This window comes from Scyliorhinus torazame, chromosome 6 (genome assembly GCF_047496885.1).
Source record: "Scyliorhinus torazame isolate Kashiwa2021f chromosome 6, sScyTor2.1, whole genome shotgun sequence".
In the NCBI taxonomy this organism is placed as follows: Eukaryota; Metazoa; Chordata; class Chondrichthyes; order Carcharhiniformes; family Scyliorhinidae; genus Scyliorhinus; species Scyliorhinus torazame.
Window position 1 is genome coordinate 295,396,108 of NC_092712.1, and position 12,356 is coordinate 295,408,463.

A 12,356-nucleotide genomic window follows, 5' to 3' on the forward strand; every position below is an offset into this window, starting at 1 on the left:
CAATTTTCCTATTTTACAACAATAACTGCACTTTCAAAAGAAATTGATCATTCGCTGCAAAGTGCTTTGGGATGTCAACAGCTTGTCAAAGTTTTGGATGAAGGAAAGACTTTATTTCAGTACCATAGTCAATATTTAAAAAGCTACACTCGTTGGGACATTTTACCACATTCAAAATGCAAGTTGTTGTTGAATGACAAGTAGGAAAAAATGTCTGATGCGGTCGCGTGTGTTTTGCAGCTGAATCCTGACGGAAAGGTTGCCATCCACGATCGAATTAGAATGACTGATGCTCTCATTTAGAGCAAAGTGAGGAGGCATTTCCATTACCTCTGTTCTGCTATCTCTTACCTCGGTGATCGCGAGAACCAAATTAACCAAGATGAAATAAGACGATTTCAAATTGAGATTTATATGCCCCGAGAAAGAACATTTCTGAGAGGAAGACTAATTAGGTTAGAGGAGAGAGATTTAGAGATTGTGCGTGAGAGAGAGGGGCCGGTGAAGGCCTTTTTATAAGAAGTATTAATTGAAACATGATGTATGGCTTATGGCCTAGTCTTGGGAGTTCTGTTATAAAAACTGCTGTCTGTGGTGTATCTAAGGACAAAAGCTGATTAGGAGACATTTATCCTGAAAGAGCCATTACACTCAGCAAATCACCCATCTGTTCCTCACACACACGGCAACTCACTACATGGGATAGTTTGGACAGAGTAAAACAGGTGGATCTGCAGCTTGCTTTTCATCTCGCCCAATTTTTATTTCCATTGAAGTCAATTGGGAGAGAGATAAAACGATTTGTTTTGCATGATTGCACAGAGTCAAGATCTACTCCCTTGTGCTGTAATTGCCCCAGAGCCAGACTCAATTCGAAGAATAAAATCAGCACAAACTGAGAAACATATTAAGGCCATAATCAGTTCTTAATCACAGGTATTAACTTGCCCATGATTTCTAAATTTACATCTTTTTTCCTTAATGTTATAACCCCCTCGAGACCCACGGGGCCAACCTGAGTAATCTACCCATGAGCCTCATGGTTTTTACGAGCTCCCCCGATGAGGGATGGAGGCCCAGCAGCGGGCTAATTAACTCAGTGCATGTAGGAGCTGAGCTACATAGTAGTCCCGAATGGGACTGGAACTGTTACTTTGTAAATAGAATCATAGAATCACTACAGTGCAGAAGGAGGCCATTTGGCCCATCGAGTCCGCACTGACCTGCTGAAACAGCACCCTACCAAGGCCCACGTCCCCACCCTAGCCCTATAGCCCAGTAACCCCACCTAACCTTTTGGACAGTACGAAGTCTTACAACACCAGGTTAAAGTCCAACAGGTTTGTTTCGATGTCACTAGCTTTCGGAGCGCTGCTCCTTCCTCAGGTGAATGAAGAGGTATGTTCCAGAAACACATATATAGACAAATTCAAAGATGCCAAACAATGCTTGGAATGCGACCATTAGCAGGTGATTAAATCTTTACAGATCCAGAGATGGGGTAACCCCAGGTTAAAGAGGTGTGAATTACATCAAGCCAGGACAGTTGGTAGGATTTCGCAGGCCAGATGGTGGGGGATGAATGTAATGTGACATGAATCCCAGGTCCCGGTTGAGACCGCACTCATGTGTGCGGAACTTGGCTATAAGTTTCTGCTCGGCGATTCTGCGTTGTCGCACGGAACAGCCATGGGGACCAAATTCGCACCCCAATACGCCAACATCTTCATGCACAAGTTTGAACAGGACCTACTCACCGCACAGGACCTTCAACCGACGTTATACACCAGATACATCGATGACATTTTTTTCCTTTGGACCCACGGCGAAGAATCACTGAAACGACTACACAATGACATTAACAAGTTCCATCCAACCATCAGACTCACCATGGACTACTCTCCAAAATCAGTTGCATTCTTGGACACACTCGTCTCCATCAAGGACGGTCACCTCAGCACTTCGCTTTACCGCAAACCCACGGATAACCTTATGATGCTCCACTTCTCCAGCTTCCACCCTAAACACATTAAAGAAGCCATCCCCTATGGACAAGCGCTCCGTATACACAGGATCTGCTCAGACGAGGAGGAGCGTAACAGACATCTACAGACGTTGAAAGATGCACTCGTACGAACGGGATATGGCACTCGACTCATCGATCGACAGTTCCAACGCGCCACAGCGAAAAACCGCACCGACCTCCTCAGAAGACAAACATGGGACACAACCGACAGAATACCCTTCGTCGTCCAGTACTTCCCCGGAGCGGAGAAACTACGTCATCTTCTTCACAGCCTTCAACACGTCATTGATGACGATGAACATCTTACCAAGGTCATCCCCACACCCCCACTACTTGCCTTCAAACAACCGCGCAACCTCAAACGAACCATTGTTTGCAGCAAACTACCCAGTCTTCAGAACAGTGACCACGACACCACACAACCCTGCCATGGCAATCTCTGCAAGACGTGCCAGATCATTGACATGGATACCACTATTACACGTGAGAACACCACCCACCAGGTACGCGGTACGTTCTCGTGCGACTCGGCCAACATTGTCTACCTCATACGCTGCAGGAAAGGATGTCCCGAAGCGTGGTACATTGGCGAGACCATGCAAACGCTGCGACAACGAATGAACGGACATCGCGCAACAATCACCAGGCAGGAATGTTCCCTTCCAGTCGGAGAACACTTCAGCAGTCAAGGGCATTCAGCTTCTGATCTCCGGGTAAGCGTTCTCCAAGGCGGCCTTCAGGACGCGCGACAACGCAGAATCGCCGAGCAGAAACTTATAGCCAAGTTCCGCACACATGAGTGCGGCCTCAACCGGGACCTGGGATTCATGTCACATTACATTCATCCCCCACCATCTGGCCTGCGAAATCCTACCAACTGTCCTGGCTTGATGTAATTCATACCTCTTTAACCTGGGGTTACCCCATCTCTGGATCTGTAAAGATTTAATCACCTGCTAATGGTCGCATTCCAAGCATTGTTTGGCATCTTTGAATTTGTCTATATATGTGTTTCTGGAACATACCTCTTCATTCACCTGAGGAAGGAGCAGCGCTCCGAAAGCTAGTGACATCGAAACAAACCTGTTGGACTTTAACCTGGTGTTGTAAGACTTCGTACTGTGCTCACCCCAGTCCAACGCCGGCATCTCCACATCATAACGTTTTGGACACTAAAGGGCAATTTAGCATGGCCAATCCACCTAACTTTCACATCTTTGGACTGTGGGTGGAAACTGGAGCACCCGGAGGAAACCCAAGCAGACATGGGGAGAGAGTGCAAACTCCACACAGTCACCCACGGCTGGAATTGAGCTTTGGCCCTGGCACGGTGAGGCAGCAGTGCTAACCACTGTTCCACTGTGCCGTCCATACTTTACTTTTGGTAATAAACCATTCTTTTGATTCTCTTTTCTGGACTCCTCCTTGTCTACTAAATCTAATGAGACAGAGGGGGCAAAATTGGATAGCCCCTGAAATCGGATGCAGTGACTGCACGTATCGAGAGGTGGTCACACAGCAGGCTCAAACTCCGCAGACAGGAAGGGAATGGGTGACCACCAGACAGAGCAAGAGAGCGAGGCAGGTAGTGTAGGAATTTCCTGGGGCCATTCCCCTGCAGAACAGATGTACCATTTTGGATACTGTTGAGGGGAAAGGCCTCTCAGAGTAAAACAGCAACAGCCAAACCTGTGGTACCACAGTTGGTTCTGCTACAGAGGGGAGGAGTAACAAGTGTGACAGTGCAATAGTTATAGAGGATTCAATTGTAAGGGGAATAAACAGGCATTTCTGTGGCTGCAAACGAGACTCCAGGATGGTATGTTGCCTCCCTGGTGCTAGGGTCAAGGATGTCTCGGAGCGGTTACAGGACATTCTGGAGGGGGAGGGTGAACAGCCAGTGGTCGTGGTACACATCGGTACAAACGACATAGGTGAAAAATGGGATGAGGTCCTAAAGGCAGAATACAGGGAGTTGGAAGGAAGTTAAGAAATCGGACCTCAAAGGAAGTGATCTAAGGATTACTATCGGTGCCACGTGCTAGTCAGAGTAGAAATGACAGGATATATAGGATGAATACGTGGCTGAGATGGTGTCAGGGGGAGGGTTTCAGATTCCTAGGGCATTGGGGCCTGTTCTGGTGGAGATGGGACCTGGACAAACTGGACGGGTTACACCTGGGCAGGATTGGAATTGATGTCCTAGGGGGGCTATTTGCTATAGCGGTTGGGGAGGGTTTAAACAAAAATGCCAGGGGGATGGGAACCTACGCAAGGAGTCAAAGAAAGAGGGAGCAAGGACAAAAGCAAAAGGTAGAAAAGTGAAGAAGAAAAGTGATAGGTGGAGAAACCAAGGACAAAATTCGAACAGGGCAGTAGAGAAAAATATTGGGAGCAAGACAAACAATGTGAAAAAGACAAACTTAAAGGTTCTTTTGTGCCTTAATGCACATTTGCAATAAAGTGGGTGAGCTAATCACACAGATAGATATAAATGGGCATGATATAATTGGGATTACGGAGACATGGCTGCAGGGTGAACAGGGATGGGAACTGAATGTCCCAGGGTATTCCGTATTTAGGAAGGACAGGCATAAAAGAAAAGGTGGTGGTGTGGCACTGCTGGTTAAAGAGGAAATTTACACAATAGTGAGAAAGGATATTAGCTCTGACAATGTGGAATCTGTATGGGTAGAGTTGAGAAATATCAAGGGACAAAAAACACGAGTGGGTGTCATACATAGACCCCCAAACTGCACTGGTGAGGTTGAGAATGGCATTAAACAAAAAATTAGTGATGCATGTAATAAGGGAATATCGGTGATCATGGGTGATTTTAATCTTCACATAGATTGGGCAAATCAAATTAGCCACAATGCCGTAGAGGAGGAATTTCTGGAGTGTATACGGATGGTTTTCTTGACCAATATATGGAGGAACCAACTAGAGAGCCGGCCACCTTAGCCTGGGTACTGTGTAATGATAAGGGAATTATTGCCAATCTGGCTGTACGAGACCCCTTGGGGATGAGCAACCATAATATGATCGAATTTTTATCAAGATGGAGAGTGAAGTAGTTGATTCAGAGACTAGGGTGCTGAATCTTAATAAAGGGAACTATGAGGATATGAGGTGTGAGTTGGCCTTGATAGATTGGGGAGAGTTACTTAAAGGGATGACAGTGGATAGACAATGGCAAACATTCAAGGAACACATGGAGGAACTACAGCAACTGTTCATTCTTGTCTGGCACAAAAGCAAAGGGGATAAGAGGGCTAATCCATGGCTTACAAAGGAATTTAGAAATAGTATCCGATCCAAGGAAGAAGCATACAGATTGGCCAAGAAAAATAATAAGCCTGAGGATTGGGGGCAGTTTAGAATTCAGCAAAGAAGGACGAAGGGATTGATTAAGAAGGAGAAAGTACAGTACGAAAGGAAGCTTGCAGGGAACATAAAGACTGGCAATAAGAGTTTCTACAGATATGTGAAGAGAAAGAGATTGGTAAAGAGAAATGTCGGCGCACTGCAGACAGAAACAGGGGAAGGCATAATAAGGGACAAAGAAATGGCTGAGCAATTAAATACATACTTTGGTTCTGTCTTCACAAATGAGGACACAAATCAGATCCCAGAAATGTTGGAGAATGAAAGGTTTAGTGAGAGGGATGAACTGAAGGAGATCAACATTAGTAGAGAAATGGTGCTGGGAAAACTGATGGGTTTGAAGGCGGATAAGTCCCCAGGGCCTGAGAATCTGCATCCCAGAGTTCTTAAGGAGATGGCTCTGGAAATAGTGAATGCATTGGTGGTCATCTTCTGGGATTCTATAGACTCTGGAACTGTCCCTGCAGATTGGAGGGTAGCTCACGTCACTCCGATATTCAAAAAGGGAGGTAAAGAGAAAGCAGGGAATTATAGACCAGTAAGCCTAACCTCGATAGTGGGAAAAATGCTTGAATCCATTATCAAGGACTTTATAGCGGAACATTTAGAAAGCAATGGCAGGATCAGTCAGTGTCAGCACGGATTTATGAAGGGAAAATCATGCTTGACAAATCTGTTGGAATTCTTTAAAGAGGTAACCAGTACAGTCGACAAGGGGGAGCCAGTCAACGTGGTATATTTGGACTTTCAGAAGGCGTTTGACAAAGTCGCACATAAGAGATTATCGTGCAAAATTAAAGCGCATGGGATTGGGGAAATGTATTGAGGTGGATAGAAAACTGGTTGGCAGAGAGGAAACAAAGTGTAGGGATTAATGGGTCCTTTTCAAATTGACACGCAGTAACCAGTGGGGTACCACAGGGATTGTGCTGGGACCCCAGCTATTCACAATATATATTAATGATTTGGATGAGGGAACAAAATGTAACATCTCAAAGTTTGCAGATGATACCAAATTAGGTGGAAGGGTGAATTGTGACGAGGATGCAGGGATCCTACAGCAAGATCTGGACAGGTTGGGCGAGTTGGCAAACCAATGGCAGATGCAGTATAATTTGGATAAGTGTGAGGTTAGTCATTTTGGAAGCAAAAGCAGAAAGGCAGATTACCCCCTGAATGGTTGTAAATTGGGAGAGGGGAGTTTGCAGTGGGACCTGGGTGTCCTTGTGCACCATTCACTGAAGGTAAGCTTGCAGGTGCAGCAGGTGGTAAAGAAGGCTAATGGTATGTTGGCCTTCATTGCAAGAGGTTTCGAGTATAGAAGCAGGGATGTGTTGTTGCAATTATACAGGGTCTTGGTGAGGTCACACTTGGAGTAGTGTGTGCAGTTTTGGTCTCCTTCTCTGAGGAAGGATGTTCTTGCTCTCGAGGGAGTGCAGAGAAGGTTTACCAGACTGTTTCCAGGGATGGCGGGACTGTCATATGAGGAGAGATGGACTAGGTTGGGATTGTTCTCGCTGGAGTTCAGAAGAATGAGGGGGGGATCCCATAGAGGCTTATAAAATTCTAACAGGACGAGACAGGGTAGATGCAGGGAAGATGTTACCAATGATAGGTGTGTCCAGAACCAGGGGTCACAGCCTGCGGATTCAGGGTAAACCATTTTGGACAGAGATAAGGAGACATTTCTTCATACAAAGAGTGGTGAGACTGTGGAATTCATTACCACAGGAAGTAGTTGATGCTAAAACTTTGAATATATTCAAGAGGCGGATGGATATAGCACTTGGGGAGAATGCGATCAAAGGCTATGGGGGGAAAGCAGGATTAGGCTATTGAGTTGGATGATCAGCCATGATCGTGATGACTGGCGGAGCAGGCTCGAAGGGCTAAAAGGCCTCCTCCTATCTTCTAATGTATCTATGTCCTGCGTCTGATCATGTGGGTGTAGGCAGCATGCAAATTTCATGCTACCTTCTCAATATAATGGTTGGCCCAGTGCTGAATGTGCTGTCTCACAATGCCTGCACACTTTATGAAAAGGGGGACCAGGTTTGTGCAAACCTAGCATCACTTAAAGCTAGGCTGTGTTAGAACATAGAACATAGAACAGTACAGCACAGAACAGGCCCTTCGGCCCTCGATGACAAGCATTGTCCGAAACCAAGATCAAGCTATCCCACTCCCTGTCATTCGATTGTGCTCCATGTGCCTATCCAATAACCGCTTGAAAGTTCCTAAAGTGTCCAACTCCACTATCACAGCAGGCAGTCCATTCCACACCCTAACCACTCTCTGAGTAAAGAACCTACCTCGGACATCCCTCCTATATCTCCCACCCTGAATCTTATAGTTATGCCCCCTTGTTACAGCTACATCCACCCGAGGAAATAGTCTCTGAACGTACACTCTATCTATCCCCCTCATTACCTTATAAACTTCTATTAAGTCGCCTCTCATCTTCCTCTCCTCCAAAGAGAAAAGCCCTAGCTCCCTCAACCTTTCCTCATAAGACCTGTCCTGCAAACCAGGCAGCATCCTGGTAAATCTCCTTTGCACCCGTTCCAATGCTTCCACATCCTTCCTATAATGAGGTGACCAGAACTGCACACAATACTCCAAATGTGATCTCACCAGTGTCATGTATAGTTGCAGCATAACCCCGTGGCTCTCAAACAAGCCCCCTGTTAATAAACGCTAACACAGTATAAGCCTTCTTCACGGCTCTATCCACTTGAGTGGCAACCTTCAGAGATCTGTGGACATGAACCCCAAGATCTCTCTGTTCCCTACATTCCTCAGAACCCTGCCGTTGACCCTGTAATCCGCATTCAAATTTTTTCTACCAAAATGAATCACCTCGCACTTATTAGGGTTAAACTCCATCTGCCATTTTTCGGCCCAGCTCTGCATCCTATCAATGTCTCTTTTAAGCCTACAACAGCCCTCCACCTCATCCACTACTCCACCAATCTTGGTGTCATCAGCAAATTTACTTACCCACCCTTCAGCCCCCTCCTCCAAGTCATTGATAAAAATCACAAATAGCAGAAGACCCAGCACTAATCCCTGTGGTACACCGCTGGTAACTAGTCTCCAGTCTGAACATTTTCCATCCACCACCACCCTCTGTCTTCTATGTGATAGCCAGTTACTTATCCAATTGGCCAAATTTCCCTCTTTCCCACACCTCCTTACTTTCTTCATGAGCCGACCATGGGGAACCTTATCAAACGCCGTAGTAAAATCCATGTCTATGACATCAACTGCTCTACCTTCATCTACACACTTAGTTACCTCCTCAAAGAATTCAATCAAATTTGTGGGGCAAGACCAACCCTTCACAAATCCGTGTTGACTATCCCGGATTAAGCTGCATCTTTCCAAATGGCCATAAATCCTATCCTTCAGGACCTTTTCCATTATCTTCCCGACCACTGAAGTAAGACTAACTGGCCTATAATTACCAGGGTCATTCCTATTCCCTTTCTTGAACAGAGGAACAACATTTGCCACTCTCCAGTCCTCTGGCAACACCCCAGTGGACAGCGAGGACCCAAAGATTAAAGCCAAAGGCTTTGCAATCTCATCCCTTGCCTCCCAAAGAATCCTTGGGTATATCCCATCTGGCCCAGGGGACTTGTCAACCCTCAGGTTTTTCAAAATTGCTTAATACATCCTTCCTCAGAACATCTATTTCCTCTGGCCTACCCGCCAGAATCAGACTCTCATCCTCAAAAACATGGCCCCTCTCCTTTGTGAACACTGAAGAAAAGTATTCATTCAACGCCTCTCCTATTTCTTCTGACTCCATGCACAAGTTCCCACTACTGTCCTTGACCAGCCCTACCCTCACCCTGGTCACTCTTTTATTTCTCACATAAGAGTAAAAAGCCTTGTGGTTTTCCTTGATCCGACCCGCCAAGGACTTCTCATGCCCCCTCCTAGCTCTCCTAAGCCCTTTTTTCAGCTCATTCCTTGCTACCTTGTAACCCTCAAGCGACCCTACTGAACCTTGTTTTCTCATCCTTACACACTCTTCCTTTTTCCTCTTGACAAGACATTCAACCTCTTTTGTGAACCATGGTTCCCTCACACTGCCATTTCCTCCCTGCCTGACAGGGACATGCCTATCAAGGACACAGAATTTGTTCCCTGAACAAGCTCCACTTTTCATTTGTGCCTTTCCCTGACAGTTTCTGTTCCCATCTTATGCTCCTTAATTCTTGCCTAATCGCATCATAATTACCCCTTCCCCAATTATAAACCTTGCCCTGCCGTATGGCCCTATCCCTCTCCATTGCAATAGTGAAAGACACCGAATTGTGGTCACTATCTCCAAAGTGCTCTCCCACAAACAAATCTAACACTTGGCCCGGTTCATTACCCAGTACCAAATCTAATGTTGCCCCCCCCTCTTGTCGGCCTATCCACATATTGTGTCAGGAAACCCTCCTGCACACACTGTACAAAAACTGCCCCATCCGAACTGTTCGACCTATAGAGGTTCCAATCAATATTTGGAAAGTTAAAGTCACCCATGACAACTACCCTGAGACCTCCACACCTATCCATAATCTGTTTTGCAATTTCTTCCTCCACATCTCTATTACTATTTGGGGGTCTATAGAAAACTCCTAACAATGTGACCGCTCCTTTCCTATTTCTAACTTCGGCCTATATTACCTCAGTAGGCAGATCCCCTTCAAACTGCCTTTCTGCAGCTGTTAAACTATCCTTGATTAACAATGCTACTCCTCCACCTCTTTTCCCACCTTCCCTACTCTTACTGAAACATCTATACCCCGGAACTTCCAACAACCATTCCTGTCCCTGTGTTCATTGATCTCTTACAGGCAAAGTGGATTCTGGCTGAAGTAGGGCTGAAACTAGTTAAGGAAGAATAGAAGACCAGAAAGAAGCTGACTCTGACTCAAGAGGCGAGTAAGCATAAACCGAGGTTCATAGATGCCGTGCTGGAAGGCCTTGATACAGGAATTTTCAAGAGGGCAGATGTTCCCTTCTTGGGGCCAGACAGTCCTTCAAACACACACTGAGATGATAGCAGTGCAGGAATTGTGTGGTCATTGTCAAGGTTTAAGTTCTGAGGACCTGGGTCTGGTGCTGAAAGAAGTTTAATAACCTTACATATGAATGGTCAAGCTTGGCGAATGCATCTTCACAGGCCATCTTCGACCAACGGCACTACCAGCTCACCCACTGTTCTAGTCGCCACATCCCCTTGCTGAGCAACAATTTCTATCAAGCAAGGATTTCACCTCACACTCACATCTTTAGTCCTGTTGCAAGTCACATACTCATATGTCACAGTTTGGACACACTGCCAGCTATTCAACAACGGCGGACACACGACCCATACACATTGTACTACATCCACTTCACACTCCTTGCAAGACAGGGTGGTTCATTATTGGCAGCAGCACCTGATAGGCAGGGGACAGCCATGGCTGCATGTTCCCATGCCCATAGAGGGAGAGATTCCTGTCAGCAGCTGTGCCCAACAGTGTAGCTCAGACCAAAGAGGATGACAGTATGTTCCTATCTATAATCTATCTTCTCAAAGCCCACCAGCCTCATCCCACAATCAGTTATGATTTACAATCTACAGAAGGTGAAAATATGCACACTTGCTTCCCCCACACCACCCAAACTGTGCTCTTGTGTTTTAATGTCTTCATAGAGCCAAGAATTGCCGCCTGGCCTGGAAGTGGTGCAGCAGTTATCATGCCTCATTGAAGAAGAAAGTGAGAAGGAAGATAGGCATTCACTCAATCTACCACTCACAACGACATCTCAGACATTGGCACTGCATGTGCCTGTCCAAGGAGCATTGATCCAAGATGCCCACGGTGAGTCTCATGGGCGGAGTGGGCTGCAGCCAGGGCAGGGGGAAAGGATAGAGTAGATGCCAAGTCCCCGGATGGCAAGGTTTCACACACGTTCAGTTACCGAGGACTTAGATGAGGACTTATGGAGCATCATATGGAAAAAGGTTGATCGGCATGTTTGGTGCATCAGAAAGCTTGCTGTAACGATCAAGGAGCATGGTGGAGCCCAGCTCTAGCTTGGCATGGAGCACTGTGGAAACCCTGGAGCCCATTTTTCAAAGGTGGAAGTGTTGCCAATCCCATGATGTCCGATGATTCAGCCTCCATTGAAACGCAAGAAAAGGTCACCCAATGTCTTAGTGATATACTGCGGTCATGAGATCTCTGCTTGTTGCTACGCAAGCCTAGCTTGGTGCCATGCACACTCAGAGTGCATCCGTCATTGTTGCGGCACTCAAAGGGCCTTTGAGGCTCTCACAGCAGATTATTTGGATAGTTCCAGCACTGCAATGCTCCCACTCCTCCCTTTCACCCCCCCCCCCCCCCCCCCCCCCCACACACACACACATACACTGGGAAAGTGGCAGTGGTTCTGCGGTGGACACACTTTCTGTCCTCTGTTGAAAGGCAGCAATCATGCTCCAACCACCTTCGCTCTACCAATCCTCTTGTGGTTGTCTTTCTTCCAGATAGCCCTGACTGCCATGAGAAATGCTGCAGTCCAAAGTCAGACTTTCGAAACCCACAGCTGCGCAAGTGCATCTCTGTAATGCATCTTCATCAAGGGTCAGCTGCAGCGTAACACTGCAAAGGAGCACAGGGCCAGACAAAGACAGCCTCCAGACTAGCACTCCCTTTGTACTTTTATTGGATAAACATATTGTGGAAGGGCTGCATGGGTGAATGTTGTGCAATGCGGATCTGGGGTTTTATTTACCAGGATTTGGAGTCGAATGATGTGTTCACTGACAGCCTGCCCGAATGTGGAACTGTTGGCTAACTCCTCTCTTTCTCCTTCTCCTCTTCGTCTTCCAGCCTCTTCTACTCACCCTCTTTCTCCTTTTCCTCCTCCTGCTTCTCCTCCCTCTCAGGTG

General features: G+C 46.5%; 1 long non-coding RNA gene across 1 annotated transcript in view; it reads left to right on the forward strand.

Moving 5' to 3' along the window:
* LOC140425818 (uncharacterized) overlaps positions 1-11,224 on the forward strand; it is a 153,715-nt gene extending 142,491 nt beyond the window's left edge. Inside the window, exon 3 of the long non-coding RNA XR_011948029.1 lies at positions 11,115-11,224. This is a non-coding gene — a long non-coding RNA (uncharacterized lncRNA). The remainder of the gene's footprint in view (positions 1-11,114) is intronic.
* The last annotated feature ends 1,132 nt before the right edge of the window (positions 11,225-12,356 follow it).